At 42.9% G+C, this 16,491-nt stretch overlaps 1 long non-coding RNA gene across 1 annotated transcript in view; it reads right to left on the reverse strand.

The window, feature by feature from the left end:
• Window positions 1–14,221, reverse strand: part of LOC144327162 (uncharacterized) — a 38,388-nt gene extending 24,167 nt beyond the window's left edge. Inside the window, exon 1 of the long non-coding RNA XR_013392074.1 lies at window positions 14,091–14,221. This is a non-coding gene — a long non-coding RNA (uncharacterized LOC144327162). The remainder of the gene's footprint in view (window positions 1–14,090) is intronic.
• Window positions 14,222–16,491: the final 2,270 nt, after the last annotated feature.

The following is a 16,491-nucleotide window of genomic DNA, read 5'->3' on the forward strand; positions in this document are numbered from 1 at the left end:
ATTAATTTTAAAGCAAAAAAAGTCCAATGTATGCATTGCCATTAGAGTCTCCCAAGTAATTCCCCATAAATTTGCCCCCTCCAAACTAGGCGTGTTTTGCAGATACTAGTGCACTGGAAGAAACAGTGTTGAATGTTTTCTTGGAGGAATGAGGGATTGTGGCGAAAAGTGTTCATTTGGAAGACTGTAGAAACTTGAAAGTTGCTGATGAAGCAGAGTATCTGCGCAATGTTCCAAGTGTTGGGATTTATATTGGAAATTGGAGCTATCCACTATAATATAAAGATTGTTCGGCAAAGACTCTTGTCTGCCTCCTGGTTGGTTACGAATTCCCTTCATGTTGTAAGGCGCTTTCTTAGCCCTGTGAAGACTGCCACCTAGTGAGTCTGGAAGGAACATGATTCATTTCCCTGGAGCTGAGGTTTGCTGTCGAAGAGATGTGTTGGCTTTCCACGTAACTGTTCTCATCCTGAAACATAAGGCTTGGATTATATGAAAAGGGGGCAGAGATGTCATGCGCAAAGGAGTTTCACAATAGTTGTCTTCTCCAGCAAGGAGTAAAGGCTTCCAGTGCTGGATCTCGTTTAGAATTCTGTTCCCACATGGGTGAGGACAGGGGTCCTGAACCATTTCAGAAAGTACTTCTTTCTTTGAGAAAGTACAGCACATAGTCAAACTTTGGAACTCGCTCCACCAAGAGGCAGTGATGTCCACCAGCTTGGATGGCTTTAAAAGAGGATTTGACAAATCCATGGAGGAGAGGACCACCAAAGGCTACCAGCCATCATGGCTATGCTGAATGGCCACAGTCGGAGGCAGCAATGCTTCTGAATAGGTAAAAAAAGGTAAAGGACCCCTGGACGGTTAAGTCCAGTCAAAGGCGACTATGGGGTTGCAGCGCTCATCTCGTTTTCAGGCCAAGGGAGCCGGCATTTGTCCACAGACAGCTTTCCAGGTCATGTGGCCAGCATGACTAAGCTGCTTCTGGTGCAAAAGAACAGGGTGACAGATGCCAGAGCACACGGAAATGCCGTTTACCTTCCCGCCACAGCGGTACCTATTTATCTACTTGCACTGGCATGCTTTTGAACTGCTAGGTTGGCAGGAGCTGGGACAGAGCAGCGGGAGCTCACCCGGTCGTGCGAATTCGAACTGCCAACCTTCTGATCGGCAAGCCCAAGAGGCTCAGTGGTTTAGAGTAGACCAAAGCGCCACCTGTGTCCCTGAATACCAGTTGCTGGAAACCACAGGAGGGGAGAGTGCTGTAGTGCTCATGTTCTGCTCGCTGCTTTCCTACAGGCATACGGTTGGCCACTGTGAGAACAGGATGCTGGACTAGATGGGTCTTTGGCCTGATCCAGCAGGCTCTTCTTATGTTCAGTCAGATTGCCACATCATCATCATCATTATTATTATTATTATTATTATTATTATTATTATTATGCTGTCCATCTGAGCAACCTTTTGGAGGCCACATGACAATGGCAGGTGGGACCAGAAGCAAAACTGTATGGAACATTTTTTAAAAAACACATCTTTATACAGTAATGTAGTTGCTATGCACACTCATGCACCCCTCTCTATTTTCCATCCAGTCAAGCAAGTGGACACATTCCAGACAGGCAAAAAACAAACAAACCTTGGGCTCATGAGGGACGTGACCTTGGGAGACTTCCAAGGGTCAAATAGCAAGGCCTGAGGTGGGGAGGGATTAGATTTGGTCTCCAGTCCTGAGACTCCCGCCACTGTTTTAGGAAGACCACCAGCAGGACATGAGGGCAACACAGGAACAGCTTGCCTAGTGGGTAGAGCTGCAGCACCCATACAGCCCCAACCCCACTGCCACTTTGCCTCTCCCAGTAATTGGCAATGATGCTCCTGCTGGAAGGCTACTGCTGGAGCTCTGTCCCACTGGATGAGCCACTCCTGGATCTTCCACTCATGACTCTCAGCGACTGGCATACCCTCTTCAACACTGGAGGTAATATATATGCCATCGTTACCAGTAACAATAAAAGTAAAGGGCTGGCTGTATATCACCTGATGCTGCTCATGAGACTCTGCAGAATCTTCTAAATGTGCACTCCATTTTTTGCTTTAAAACCCCCCCAATGAATCCATCTAAACATTAGGAAGAACTTCCTGACAGTAAGAGCTGTTCGACAGTGGAATTTGCTGCCAAGGAGTGTGGTGGAGTCTCCTTCTTTGGAGGTCTTTAAGCAGAGGCTTGACAACCATATGTCAGGAGTGCTCTGATGGTGTTTCCTGCTTGGCAGGGGGTTGGACTCGATGGCCCTTGTGGTTTAGTCCAACTCTATGATTCTATTCTATTCTATTCTATTCTATTCTATTCTATTCTATTCTATTCTATTCTAATTTCACACCGCAATATTTTCTACAAGCATATTAAGTCTACACTACTGTGTAAGGAGGCTGTTATATCTTCTTTCTCCCACACCATTCTGACTGGAGCGCACGGACAATGAAATGGAATTTCATCTTTTGTACACATGAATTGAGTGGGCAATTTGTCCCAAACGTTTGTTTCATGTGGTTACCGCTTAAAAGCAAGAACTTTCTGAAGACACCTTTGTTTGGTCACATGAAAGAAACAGGCTGAAAACCAGGGCAGCTGACAAATCCATGAAAGTGACCTTAATTCCTCAAAGATGTTATACTAAAGCAGTGATTTTGTAACCTTTAGCCAATGTTCCAACCAAGGCTCACTCAACCGTGGAGAGAACGAATGTGCCTGGTCCCAGAGATTGATAATAACCTATTGGAAAGAATGCACAAGAACTTGTTATTGAGCCAGTCATGAGAAATACAAGTACGAAACGCTTTTTTGAAAATAACAATTAAAGGTTGCTGAATCTCAAGAATGTGGCTGGATCAGCTGAAGTCAAGGGAACAGATTCTACTCCAATTCCTTGACCTAATCAGAGTCTTCACTGGGGGATAATTTTTTTTCCAAGTGAAAAACCATGATGACCCATAAACAGAGCAATGATATCTGCTCTAATGAATTGTAAGTGGCTTCCTAAAACCCAGCTAGGCACAGAATCAATACTTATTCCAGTAACAAATAGCTGACTCATAGGTCAGAAATGTCTATCTGTGAGTCATTTAAAAGGGTCCCTACTACTATTGTCTGATAGTTCAATAGCTTATGAAGAATTCACAAAAGGGGGAAATTGAGTATATTTCCCTCAAAAACAAGAACCCCCTCCCCAAATTTTGTTGGATTTGCATCCCAAAATGCTCCATTGTGTTGGTTTTTACCCCCACAGTATACATATGTGTTCCAGATCCTTCAGCGCCAAGTAGTTCTATCGTGGTACCTTTGGTTTTTAAATTAAATTTCCCTCTCTTTTCCCCCCTTGACTACTTTCCATACATTCTTCCTCTGTCTCTGGCTTCTTCTGATTCTTTTCTGAAGGAACATTTTGTACCTAATCCATTAAGATGTGTGTGTGTGTGTGTGTGTGTGTGTGTGCGCGCGCTACATTTGTACTGGTGCTGATAGGAAAGAGGATGAAAACACAGATAGTTGGGATTCCTTTTTTTCCACCTTCTGGAATGGGAAAGAGGCAAGGCACAGAAATATCGATTGAATTAGGTCCACATTTATTGTTAGCGATCTCAGTAACAGGAAAGAACAGCACAAGGGAAATCTAAACGCAATCTGCCTTTGACAAGTCATCCTTGCCTTGGTCAGAAGGCCTGTCCTACGCAGCCCTCCAACCTGCCCTGCCATAGTCCCTCTACCTGAGCTGCACCCTTAAGGTGTATTGAAAGGATTTTCAGAATCCACTTCTGGGGCCACACAACTCGGGATCAGCACTTCTGGAAACAATATCTGAACCAAAACACAGCCACTTTTCCCAGTTCTAAGATACAGTGGTACCTCAGTTCCTGAGCGCCTCCATTGTTGTATGTTTCAGTTCTCAAATGCCGAAAACCTGGAAGTAAATGCTTCCATTTTCGAACATTTTTTGGAACCCGAACGTGCAACGCGGCTTCTGTTGAATGCAAGAAGCTCTTGCAACCAATGGAAAGCCGCGCCTCGGTTTTCAAACGTTTGGAAGCCAAATGGGCTTCTGGAACGGATTACATTTGAGAACCGAGGTACCACTGTACTTGGGGTGCGATTCTATACACACACTCTTCTTTAATGAGGGCTTCTTCTGAGCATACATGCACAGGATCGTGCTAAATTGACAGCTGCGTGTTTGGCTTTGGAAGATATAGGAAGTCCCGTGAGGTTGTGTCATTGGGTATCTTTGCACTGGTACAATCTGTACTCACACTTGTTCTTAGATAGATTTATGTAGGCATGATTTAGAACAAATTGGGGTGGTCTTTTCCCCCGTTCCAGAAGTCTTGGGAAAGCACACAGACAGTTCATCCCATGCCAATTTAATGGCAACAATATATCATACAATTCTATAGCAAAAATTGGATGGTGAATAAGACTCCAGTGTTCTGTGTCTGGTGAAATGATTTATTTGATAAATATTGAGTAAATCTGAGCTCCATAGCACTCAAATGTTTAAAAGTATTTTGTGAGAGCAGGGCTGAACTGGAATCGTAACTGTTTCTCAGTGGTGTCCTTCCTGCTTTTATTGTTTTCAAACACGTCTGCTTGACAGCTTAAAAGGTGACTTACTGCTTCTCACCAGAGACAGAAAGCTATCTAGGGTTCTTATTTAGTACAATGTGATTTTGAAGGAAATGGAAAGAACATAATGTCTTTATGATTGCCTCGCAACAGAACATATACAGCAGATGCATACAATAGGATAATTTAGGTCACAGACCTGTTTTCTGAACTCTGTAAATAAAGCATAGCAGTGTTTGAAGCCACACACAACATTGGACCTGTCCTTTTCATTAACAGTTTTCTTTTAGTGGGTCTTTGAAGTGGCTCCATTGATTATTAATTGCTAGAATGCTCATTCTCCTAATCCTATGTAGTCAGTTATTTTTTGTGGTCAATGGCCATTGAAATAGAACTCACGGGGGGGGGGGAATCTAGAGTAAATTAAACACGTCTATTTTCAGAAATGCAGCTTGTCAAAACCTATGATTGTAGCATTGTTCCCAAAACAATTTAAATTGAAATAATTCCCTTGACAGCAAACACTGTTTTGGTGAGAGAGAGAGAGAGAGAGAGAGAGAGAGAGAGAGAGAGAGAGAGAGAGAGAGCTGGCCTTAACTTTCACACTTTAACTAAAAATTAGGTGCTGGATGTTGTGTGTGTGCCCAGCTTAATTGTGTCTTCATTTGCCACCATCCTGACTGGGAACAGGTGACCCTAACTGAGTGATAGGGCAGCCCATACTTCTCATGCAGAAAGTTGAAAATTCAGTCCCTGTAATCTCCAGTTAAAGGGATCTCAGGTAGGTGGGCCTCTGCCAGAGACCATGGATAGTGGCTGCCAGACAGAGATAACACAGGGCTAATAATTAGCTCAATATAAAGCAGTTTCCTATGCTTACAGGACTAGCCATAGAGCCACTTTTGAAAAAGTGCATCTTACATAAGAAGGGCAAATTAGGCAAACTCAGGTAGAACAAAAAATCCATTAGTATTTTGCCTCCTGGGGGATTTCATCTGCACCATGTTGCTACGCAGATGCCAGCAAGCAAGCACTCATTTGCAATTGCCTCTGTACTTATTGCACAATGAAGTTTTAATTGTTTTAAGTTCTGATACCTCTTCCCTTCCCCATGCACAGAGCACATAGATGAAAGAACAGTGAGCCGATGAGCCACCCAGATTTTAATTGTGGTTTAGATTACCTTCCTCCCCCCGCCTCATTAGAAGAAATGTACAAAACATAATATGCAAAATGAAAATGAATCAATTGTAGTGATTTCAGAGGAGGGAAATGAGAGCTAACATGTGCCATGCCACACTTTATTTTGGTTCATAATGTTCAGGAGCATCCCCAAACAGAAGTGCAAGTATGAAGCACGTTCATGGAATGTTATTACTGCTACTCTGGCCAAAACCAAATTTCTCGCCATCCTCCCCCTTTTCCTTTTCCTTTACGATGAAGAAGAGTGCCTAGGCATTTCCAAATTCCACTTGGCTGTCTTGCAATCAGGGTGATTGAGTTTAAATTCTGGATTCACTCGAAGGCCTTGAGTGTGAATCATGGACATTCAGTCTCAACTGCCTGTCTGTACAATTAAACGCTGCTCTAGCCAGATGCAGCCACCCATCTGGCACCGAGCAGGCACACTTCTCTGTTCAGAAAGATGCAGAACTCAGTTCCTTTTGGATTAAATGCTGGAGAAGCTTTCATTAGTGACACCTTATCACTACAATTCTCTTAACCCCACCACCATAGGTTAACAAAGGAAGACAACTTGTTCCTATAGCATGTCACACTATGTATCCATCTGCCTGGGGTTGGAAACCTGAAGACTGGGGTCCAATGCAGCCCTCCAAGTCTCTCTGTCTGGCCTTCAGGACTTTCCTAAGGCATACCCCTTCTCCCCAGGAAATATCCCTCACCAGCTTTGCATCCTCCTTGAGTATTTTTGCTAGGCTGAAATGTATTCTTAAACACTGAGAATGCCCTTTGCTTGCCTGGTTGTCAGCATAGAGGGTATTGTCAGGATCAAGCCAGCAGTAAATCACACTGTGCAAGTTAGCATTAACTCTTTATTAACAAAAGCAAGTTCTGCACAGGCCTGAGAGATCAGGAGGCAGGGGAGCTTGTTGTAGCAGGAGCAGGAGACACCTGTGACCCTTCATCACCCAGACACATCTCTGCTTCTTGGTCTCCATCCTCCCATCTCTGATTCTGGACTTCCCTCTGCCACAGCCTCTTCCTGCTCACTAAGCCCTGTCACCTCCTAAGCTACTGACACCTCCTCTTCTCAGTCTTCTCCCTCTGATCACTCATTGTTGTCTCACTACCACCACTCCCCGGGCTCTGAGCCTTCTTCCCTTGGTGGTTTCTCAACTGGTTCCTCCCACCATTCCTCTGTGTCCACCTAGTCCATGACATGCATTTGTGTGTGAGAGAGTGTAGAAACTAGTGTCACCACTGCCACGTGGTTCCTGGAAAGTTTCCCCAAATGGAATATGGTCCTCTGACTGAAAAAGGTTTCCTACTCCTGATCTGGGGACGCAGGTGGCACTGTGGGTTAAACCACAAAGCCTAGGACTTGCTGATCAGAAGGTTGGAGGTTCGAATCCCCATGACGGGGTGAGCTCCCATTGCTGTGTCCCTGCTCCTGCCAACCTAGCAGTTTGAAAGCATGTCAAAGTGCAAGTAGATAAATAGGCACCGCTCCGGTGGGAAGGTAAATGGTGTTTCCGTGCGCTGCTCTGGTTCGCCATGCTGGCCACATGACCCGAAAGCTGTATGCCGGCTCCCTCGGCCAATAAAGCAAGATGAGCACCACAACCCCAGAGTCGGCCACGACTGGACCTAATGGTCAGGGGTCTCTTTACCTTTACCTTTACTTCTGATCTAGCCCAACATTATCCACTTTGAGTGCCTGCGTGGCTCATCAGGATTTCAGGCACATATCATACCATCTTACTACGTGACCCTTTTGAACTGGATATGCCAGGCATTGAACCGGGGACCTTCTGTATGCAAATCAGGTGCTCCACCACTTGACCTAGTTTTCCATCAGTGACTAGTGGCTCATGGTCAACACCCGGCAACAGTGCCGTTTAGTCTTGGGTTTCCTTTTCTTTCTAAGTGGGTGGCTAGCGGTGCACAGTGTGCAAATCTGGTGTTAGTTAAAGCATGGAGAAGAAAACCCAGAGCTTTGATTGCAAACTGATACCGAAATACAAAATGTTAACAATGTGCTCAACCTAGGCCACTTGGGAAGTTAAACTCTTAGGAAATTAATACTCCGCTTGATGAAAAGAGAGATATTGCTGATTACAATCGGGACTCGCATGCCTAAAAAGTCTGAAACATTAATCCCAAGAATTTGCTGTCTTTAGGTCAAGGGGAATCGCCCTGAAGGGAAGGGTGAATATCGGCTACTACTTGGATTCTCTCCATCCCAAGCAGCAGGTGCCTATGTCTAAATCACAGCTGGCTTGCAGGAGTAACTAACTACACACCCTGTTCCATGTTCCATGGGCTTGTGGTTAGCACCACTCCTTATCTCTGGGCAGGTTAAGTGGGGTGAGGTTCCAGCTGGTGCAACGGATGCCTTTCGGCAGGGAGGGAGGTGGTAGCCTCTAGGCCTATCAGAAGCGAAGCAGATCAGGCTTTGTTCTCACTGCTTCATCTTTCAATATACTCAAAGGATTGCACAAGCTCTGGGGGCAATCAAACCATTCTCAAACTGTCAGTCCCCCTTGTTGATGAGGATTCCTCCTGCAGACACATTATGGATACTCATTTGCTTTCCATTTGCTTTTTGCTTTTTCTGTCTGCTTGACCTGAGCATTTCATGTCATGTCAACAGTCAGAACGTAAGACAAGCCCTGCAGAGGACGGGGATTGCATCCAGCACCCTCTTGGGAGCAGCAGTCAGTGGGATGCTGGAGGTACCGAAGCACAGCCTGAACTGCCGTCTGTCAGAGACGCTGTGCTTCACAGGTGGGGAACCTCAAGTCTGGGGAGTAAATGCAGCCCTTTCTATTCGGCCCTTGGAACTCTCCCCAGGCTGCACATTATGTCCCCAGAGCACCCACTCACACTCTGGTCCTACTTTGTGCTGTGGCCAACCAGATACATATGGGAAGACTTCAAGTAGTTGACAGATTGTGAGACAGAGATATAGATAGATAGATATTGAACTGTTTTGAACTGATTTTACACTTTTTTTTTGTTATGGCTGTGATGGTTGTTGTTACCCACACTGGGACCTTATGCCAAAGGGTGGGTAAGAAATAAAAGAAATAAAAATATATAGCAGGAGGCATAGTGCCTCTGAGTTTGGGTGGGAAATGCAACCATCGTGGCTAGTAGCCATTGATAGCTTTATTTCAGCTTCATGAGTTCCTCTTCTCACTATCCTGATAAATTAAAATCTGGAATACAAACCACGATTTTGTTTTTGCCTTAAGTAAATATATGTGCATAAACACACATATGTATTTAGTTTGTTTTACCTTATATAGTTTATGCAATTAGCTGTCAAGGGAACTAAGATGCTTCAATATATGTTATTTCTAGATATCTCTATAAGTAACAGACTGCCAAAAGGTTTTCTTATTATTCTAAATGAAAATGATTGTGACAAATACACTTTCCCCTTTTCTAATCCTTCCAGGTACTTCACATTTGACAGAAAATTATTGTCTCCTCTGTAAGATCACTCATTTCTGTTGTTGGTTTTGGCTCCCACACAGAGAAACAGAGAAAACATAGAATGATGAAGAAACTGTAAACATGTGAATCTGAGGATCAAGTACTGGCAAGTAAAGCCAGGCAAATACCTGAGTTACCCTTTAATGTTATTTGATATACAGCCATTATCAAGATAAGCTGTTTCTGTCTGCTTATATTCGTCCAAATTATTTCCTCAGATAAATAGCTTCTCTCCTTGGGACACAAACTACATCTTCATGCCATCACACATTAAGCAGGAATCCTATGTAATGCGAGTACCTTCGGACTATGCCTGGTTTTTATTACAGTTTCATTCTGATTTGTTTGTAGGGCAATTATATGACAATGAACATCCAACCTGACTTGCTTATGGGGTGTTTATATGTATTCCCATTAATAACTTGTTCAGTGTTTTTCTCCTTCAATTTTTTAACTGTGAAGAGTCAATGTTTTACTTTGGTTTCTTTTTTTTAGTGGATATATTGTACTATGGCAACAGAGTGGTTTAAGCCATTTTAATTGTGCAATACTAAATTGCCTGGTATGCGCTTGCATTTCTTCCTCAAAGTCTGGAGGTACCCCACGTCTGCTTAGAAGTAAGTCCAATTGGATTTAATGGGCCTTACTCCCAGGTAGGTGGGATTAGAATGGCAGCCTACGTCTGGCACCTAATCCAGTCATCTGCTTGCTTCTTCCACGTTCCAGTTTTAGACTATGATTTAGTGCAGATTCCATGGGCCGGATTCAAGTAACTGATCCTCCTAATGGAAGCCTGCACATGGATGTCTGATTGCACAACAGGGCTTTCCCTGCTCTTCTCATGTCCCCCTAAACTGGCTGGAAGAACCTCCTGAAGGACAGGAGAGGGGGGAAATTTCCATAAGGCAAGCAGAAATTCTTGTGCTGATAGAGAGACTTGGTTAGCACTAGACTGAATTACTCCCATGGGCTTCAAGATCAGACGGCTCTTTTCCTGCTTCCCCCACTTCGTTTAGCATCTATTCCAGCCTTCACCAAGCTGGTGCCCTCCAGAGATGGTTGGACTACAAATTTTCATGTGCCAGATGAAAAGTTCTGGAGAGCTTGAAAGCTGCCCACTGTTTTGTCACAACTTGGGTGGTCTAATACAGGTGTTTCCCATAGTATGGATTTCAGAATTAGCCACATAATCCCTCTTGTTTTACACAATTTCATTCTGCAATTAAAGTAAGCATCTAACATTTTCTAAGGCAAAGTCTACAGAGTTTGAATGGTTGGTGCCTCTTCCATTGCCATGGTGTGATAGAAACACGAGTATCTGTGTTTCACTTAAAAAACCTTAGAGGCGATTGTTTTTGCTTCATTTTAAGTTCCTTAATACCTGCCTGTGTTTATGCTGTATTCACACTTAACAGTATGTCTTTTGTCATTTTATCTTCTATTCTTTCTTCACCTAAATTTAAACTGAAACCAGAACACAACTCTGACTTCTCCTAGACTTTCTCTAAGAAGCTACTTGTCTAGGAATTTCCTACCAAATCTGGCTGTGATTTATCTCTCTCCCAAGGCCTCATTTCCTCCCATTTCCTACTACTGCATTGTATAATAAATGATGTAACACAGCTATTCTTAACCTCATCTATGTCTGTGATGCTTTTGTTTCTTGGTCCTAGCAGTGGTTCATTCCTGTTGCTTTCTGCATGCTTACAGAATCCTTTCTTTACCCTTCTTTTTTATGGAAGTTTCTCAAAACCTGAGACTGGATGCTAACAATACATATAGATTACAAACGCCTTCTTGTGTCTTCTCTATTTGCCATTACTTCATTACAAACACTCAATTGAAGGCCGGTCCTGTGAGGATTCTCCCCCTTTGAGGATGAATGTAATATGTAGAGAAGACCACCTTTGGAGCACTGGACATGCCAGTCTACAATGTACTCTGGAGATGATCAGCTGACACTGATATGGTTTGTGGTGGTTGCCCTATACTAAGAGGTTCAGCCCATTATATAGCTGGGGAGGGCACATATAGAAGGACTAATTCAGTCTGTTTGCATTTGGAAAGCTGATAAAGGATGAAACCATCAATGGTCTGGAGCCAGGTATGACTACTTTGTTGTTAGTGGAGTCTGGTTTGGTAAAAGTGGAGCAGGAACATTCAATGCACCTGTCTTTTGAAGGGCTTTCATAGGATAGTTCTGTATTGAAAGGGGTCCTGCATTTGAATGGCTGCCTGGCTCAAGTCTGGTTTAAAGACAGAAACCATAGGATGGGGAGCAGCAATCTTGAAGTTGCTCCTACGTAATTCATACGTGGACAGCTGACTGAGCAGACAAACAGGTGACCTGATCACAAGCTTCCACACTGTGGTGGCATATATTGCACTTCTATATGAATTCATATATATATATATACCTGTGAATTATATGCAAATCTGTGCCAGTTTTTTTCATCCTCTTTTTCTGGCTGACACTTCTCTTCTATGTGGTGTCCTAGTGACTACACCCCAGATAAAACTGACAGAAAGACTGAACAATGAAAAAAAAAAGTAGGGTTACCATATGTCCTCTTTTCCAGGACACAGCCACATTTTCATGGGTATGTAAAGCGAGAGTCGTCATAGCGATCCATAGTTAAAAGCAGAAGTCGGCAAGTGGGTCCTCTTTTTGACTCTTCAAAATATGGCAACCCTAGTTAATGAAGGCTGCAATCCTAAACAGATTTACTCAGGAGCGGGAAGCGGAATCTGTTTCCCTCATTTTATCAGTCTTAAGATCAGTTCTCCACATTTCCAAATCAAAAACTTAATATGAATATTTTTGTATGGGATTTTCCCCAACACACATTTTTTCAAAGCCATTTCCCCTAATTTAGTGAAATTTTGTATGTTATTTTCACTTACCTATGCATTTTTATGCACAAATGGTACATGAAGGCTGGCAACATCAACCCGCTGTATAGGAATCCCTTGGGTCTTCTTTTGCAAAGAAAGCGCAGATTGGACAGGTTTGCTTTTAAATGTGAACTGAATTGAATTTCTGTCCCCTCCCCACCTAATCCCTCGTGAATTCCTAGTGAGTATTACATCAGAGTAGGTGTGCATATAATTGTGCTGTTAAAGAGAGAAGAAAATTGCTAGGGGAAGCCGATGAGCTTATGTTCCTAGTTTATTTAAAGCTTCGAGGTCTTTCCCCCTCCTTGAACTGTTTAATGATGCTCATTCTGACAGGACTACCACCCTAAAGGGAAACAGGGCGAGAGTTTTCTTAAGATGGAAGAAAAATAAACTCCTGTTTTAATCTCGGGAAATTAATAAAGTAGAAACAGCCCCTGACCTTTCTAGGTCTCTCTTAATTCAAAGCAGTATGAGGTGCCTTCCCAGCTGCCTGCAGCTCCTGGAAAAGAGCGAAAGGCCCTCCCATCCTCTCAGCTTCTCTTTTTATGGTCTGCTCCCCCAGTCAAACCTCAGCTATCAGTTTGATCGTTCAATAACTTTAGCTACTTTACAGCTGCTTTCTTTCCCCCCAGGTGTTTGAGAGTCAGTCTGTAAAAGGGTTCTACATGTAACCCCAGCAATGTTTTAGCCACTGTATTAACTCATTATTTCAGAGTTCAAGTATAAAACTACAACCTAGTTATGCTGCGCTTCTTTCAGAGGCATACCTAGGCTCCCTTGCACCCTTGGCCAAGAGCTGTATCTGTGCCCCCTTCCGCTCTTGGCAATCACAGGCTCTCTCCCTCTTTCTTCATGATTTTTGTGGTCCCCTGTACCTGTGCCCTTGGCCAAGCCCCTAGGTATGCCCCTGGCTTCTTTCATTTTTAGGGGACATGCGGCCCGAGTCTAAACATAAGCCCCTAGTATGTATCCTTTGGACTGCGACCTTATTCCTGTTACCAGCAACAATTTGAATCTAAGAGCACCGGCTCATATACTGTACATCTCGCCAGAAGAATTCAATGGGACTTAGTCCTGGGTAAATATGTCTAGGACAGAACGTGTTTTGAGTTTAAAAGAAGAATAAATGGGGTCTAGTCTAGGGGTCTAAATGTCTAGGAGAGAACATTGTGTTAACATATTTTGAGGCGGAAATCTACCTTTGTTTGAATTTTTCAGAGTAGATCACTTTTAGGGGAGTATCTTAGTGGGCACCAGAAAACAGGAGGTTTAGCAGAGTTTGAGAAATTAATTACAAAGAATGCCAGACATATACCCTCAAAGATCTCTACACTATTCATGAAATATGGCTCAGAATCGGTTAAAGAACACATCATTAAATAGGCCAAGGATATCGGTTAAGATAGTCCAATGTGTGTCCGAGAAGTCGTCATTGTTTTTCCCTCTTCAAACCCCTCCTGGTGCTAGCAGATAGAGGAGCAGGGGATGATGGGAATTCAACTGACCTGTCCCTCACCTGAACAGCCTCTTCCTCCGATGTATCCTACACACCCAACCCCATCTCTGATGGCTCTGACCATTCCTCTTAACCCCTGCCTTGACTCCTGCCTCACAAGATTTGGTATCAATTCTCTTGGGTCAACCCCCTGACCTATTGCCTCTCCCACATTCTCGTCAGAGCTTTGTCAGTCCCTGACACATGCCCAGAAATGATGTCACATCACCACCATCATGTAATGAGACATTGGTACTTTTGCTACCACAATCATACCAATATATTCTCAACAACCCACAGTAAATAATGCTTGCTTACATCTCAAAAAAAAAAAATTAAAAAATGAGCTCCTCCAGTAAGTTCTTTTTCAATATAATTTTAAACAAAACATACCTTGCATAAATTAGTTCACCCTTCTTCTTGTTAAGATACTGACGATTACTTCCTTGAGATGGTTTCTGGCATTCAGTACTACTAAAATAAATCTGTTTAGAGAGAGAGAGAAAGAGTTGGAAGGAATTTAGCTGTCAGAAAAGTACGCCTTAAAATGTTGTAGGTAAAGCTTCTTCTCATTATTATTTTAATCTGAGCAGACGAAAGCACAGTCTGCACAGATTCAATTGTAAATTCAAAGCAGACTTCAAGATGTAAACAGATTCAAAGAGAAAACTGTTTAGAATGGCCTAACGGGCCAAAGGTGACTGAGGCTAAACTCAGAGATTGAAAACAACTAAACCAAAGAGGAAGTACGTATGAGAATGCTGTTATAATTGCTCAGTTAATGAAAATGACCATTTCCATTATCAACTCAAAGGGCAAGTTCACCACAAACAAAATACACTATTTATTTTTTTAATGGTGATACATATGGCTGGAGAAACCATGCAAAAGGCTTGCTTATATTTCTATGACCAAGGCTGCTTTCCCCCGCCAAACTGCTGGTGACTGAAGATCTGCCTGATGAAATGGCTAAGTTACACTCAAAGTTCTCCATGAGGTCATGTAAGTGATCACACAGAGACAAATAAGCTTCTTTGTTGGAAGTTCCCCACAGTTATAAGGATTCTGAATTCAGCTATGCAATATCCTGGGTGAAATTTGATAGATAAACAGGATTATTTCCCCCAACACCACTTGCTGTTGTTTCCAGAGTGGGAAGGCACTGGAGGAATCTCTAACCTAGGCTTTTTAATAAAAAAAAAGAGAACCCTTTCTCTGCCTATCACTGCAAATTGCCCTGCGTGGGTTTTCAATGCACAGGCAATGCACAGATTTGGAAGAGATACCCCAGTTGGATAAAGGTTTAAGTCTCTAAAATTCAAAGGAGGTATTACATATGCTTTGAACACAGAGCCCCACAGGATGTAATCTGGTGTGGTAAAAGAGGTGGCGTCTCACAGGTAGGACAGGGCCAGATGCACCTCCACATGCTTCCATTTGAAGATTAGCCACATCTCCAAGTTTTCCTTGCATTTCCAGGTTTGAGGGGAAAACAAACAGCTCCCAGGCAGGGCGAGTCCTTTCACTGGGCCAAGTTAGCACTTTGCTGAAATTTAGGCATTCTCAGTGGTTGAAATGAAGTGGGTAAGATCAAAGGGCTCAAGAAATCCTCTGAGCACATGCAGAATCTCACACAAGAACCACATATAGATTGGGTATCAGTTTCAAAGACTATTATCCACTGTCTTTAGTGCTTGTTCCCCTTGTTATCAGTACAATTCTTCATTTGAGCGGACCATAACATTTTGAAACAAGACATCTTTTTCCATGCTGCTCCTTTTTTTATTAGGTATTAGATTCTTAGGCTTTAATTGCACAACATCTCATTAAGAAAGAGTGATACGTCAGACTTTATCTGATCTGTTGCATAGTAGAAACATCTGCCTGGAATATGGTCATGAAAATGCCAGGCCACTAACCGATTACATGACTCAGTTACTAATATATTTTATAGCCTGGTGGCCTTTAAATTGCCTTTATTTTCTGGCTAGGATTTCAGTGGTGAAACAGACTATAATGGAACAAATTAAATGAGGAATCTCCCCTTTATTTTTATGGAACCAAATTAAAAGCACCAAGAATTTAGGTCTTTGTCTGGTATTAGGACAATGTTGACTGCTGTCTCCAAACAAAGTATCAGCTTTTCCAAATACGTATTACACGGTCAGCACTCATAAGGCCCAGTTCTTACTGCTGGCAGACATGAAGCTGCCAACCCACAAGCTCTTTGTAGAGGTACAAGGGATACCCCCCCTGCTTCCTTCCCCCTCATTCATATAGGCTATGAACAGTGCTATTTTACTAGAAAAAGGGGTGCCAGAACTCACCATGAACACCTCCCTTGTTCTCTCATAATGGCACCCACCTAAGAGGTGCCAGAACTGAGTTCCAGTGAGTTCCAGCAGAAAGAAAGCCCTGGTTACTATATAGCCCTGCAAGCTGCCCCCCAAGAGGAGAAACACATATTTGCACATCACAATTTAATTACTTTACCCAATTGATAAAACAAAGTTTGCTCTATTTGGATAGTAATACATCCTGTTGATTCAGCAAAAGCTTCCTTCATAGGTAAATAAACAGATGCAGAGGCTTATCTGTCCGGTGGTCTATAAGCCTAAACAAATACAGTGTTTCCTTCTAAAACTGAAGGGCACTAAAAAATCCAGGACTGTCATGATTTTATCTCACTACTAATGTTTTGCAGTGCAATCCTAGACTGTCTTTCTTTCTTTCTTTCTTTCTTTCTTTCTTTCTTTCTTTCTTTCTTTCTCATCCACCTAATCAGGTTCTGTGG

This window comes from Podarcis muralis, chromosome 3 (assembly GCF_964188315.1).
Source record: "Podarcis muralis chromosome 3, rPodMur119.hap1.1, whole genome shotgun sequence".
Classification (NCBI taxonomy): Eukaryota; Metazoa; Chordata; class Lepidosauria; order Squamata; family Lacertidae; genus Podarcis; species Podarcis muralis.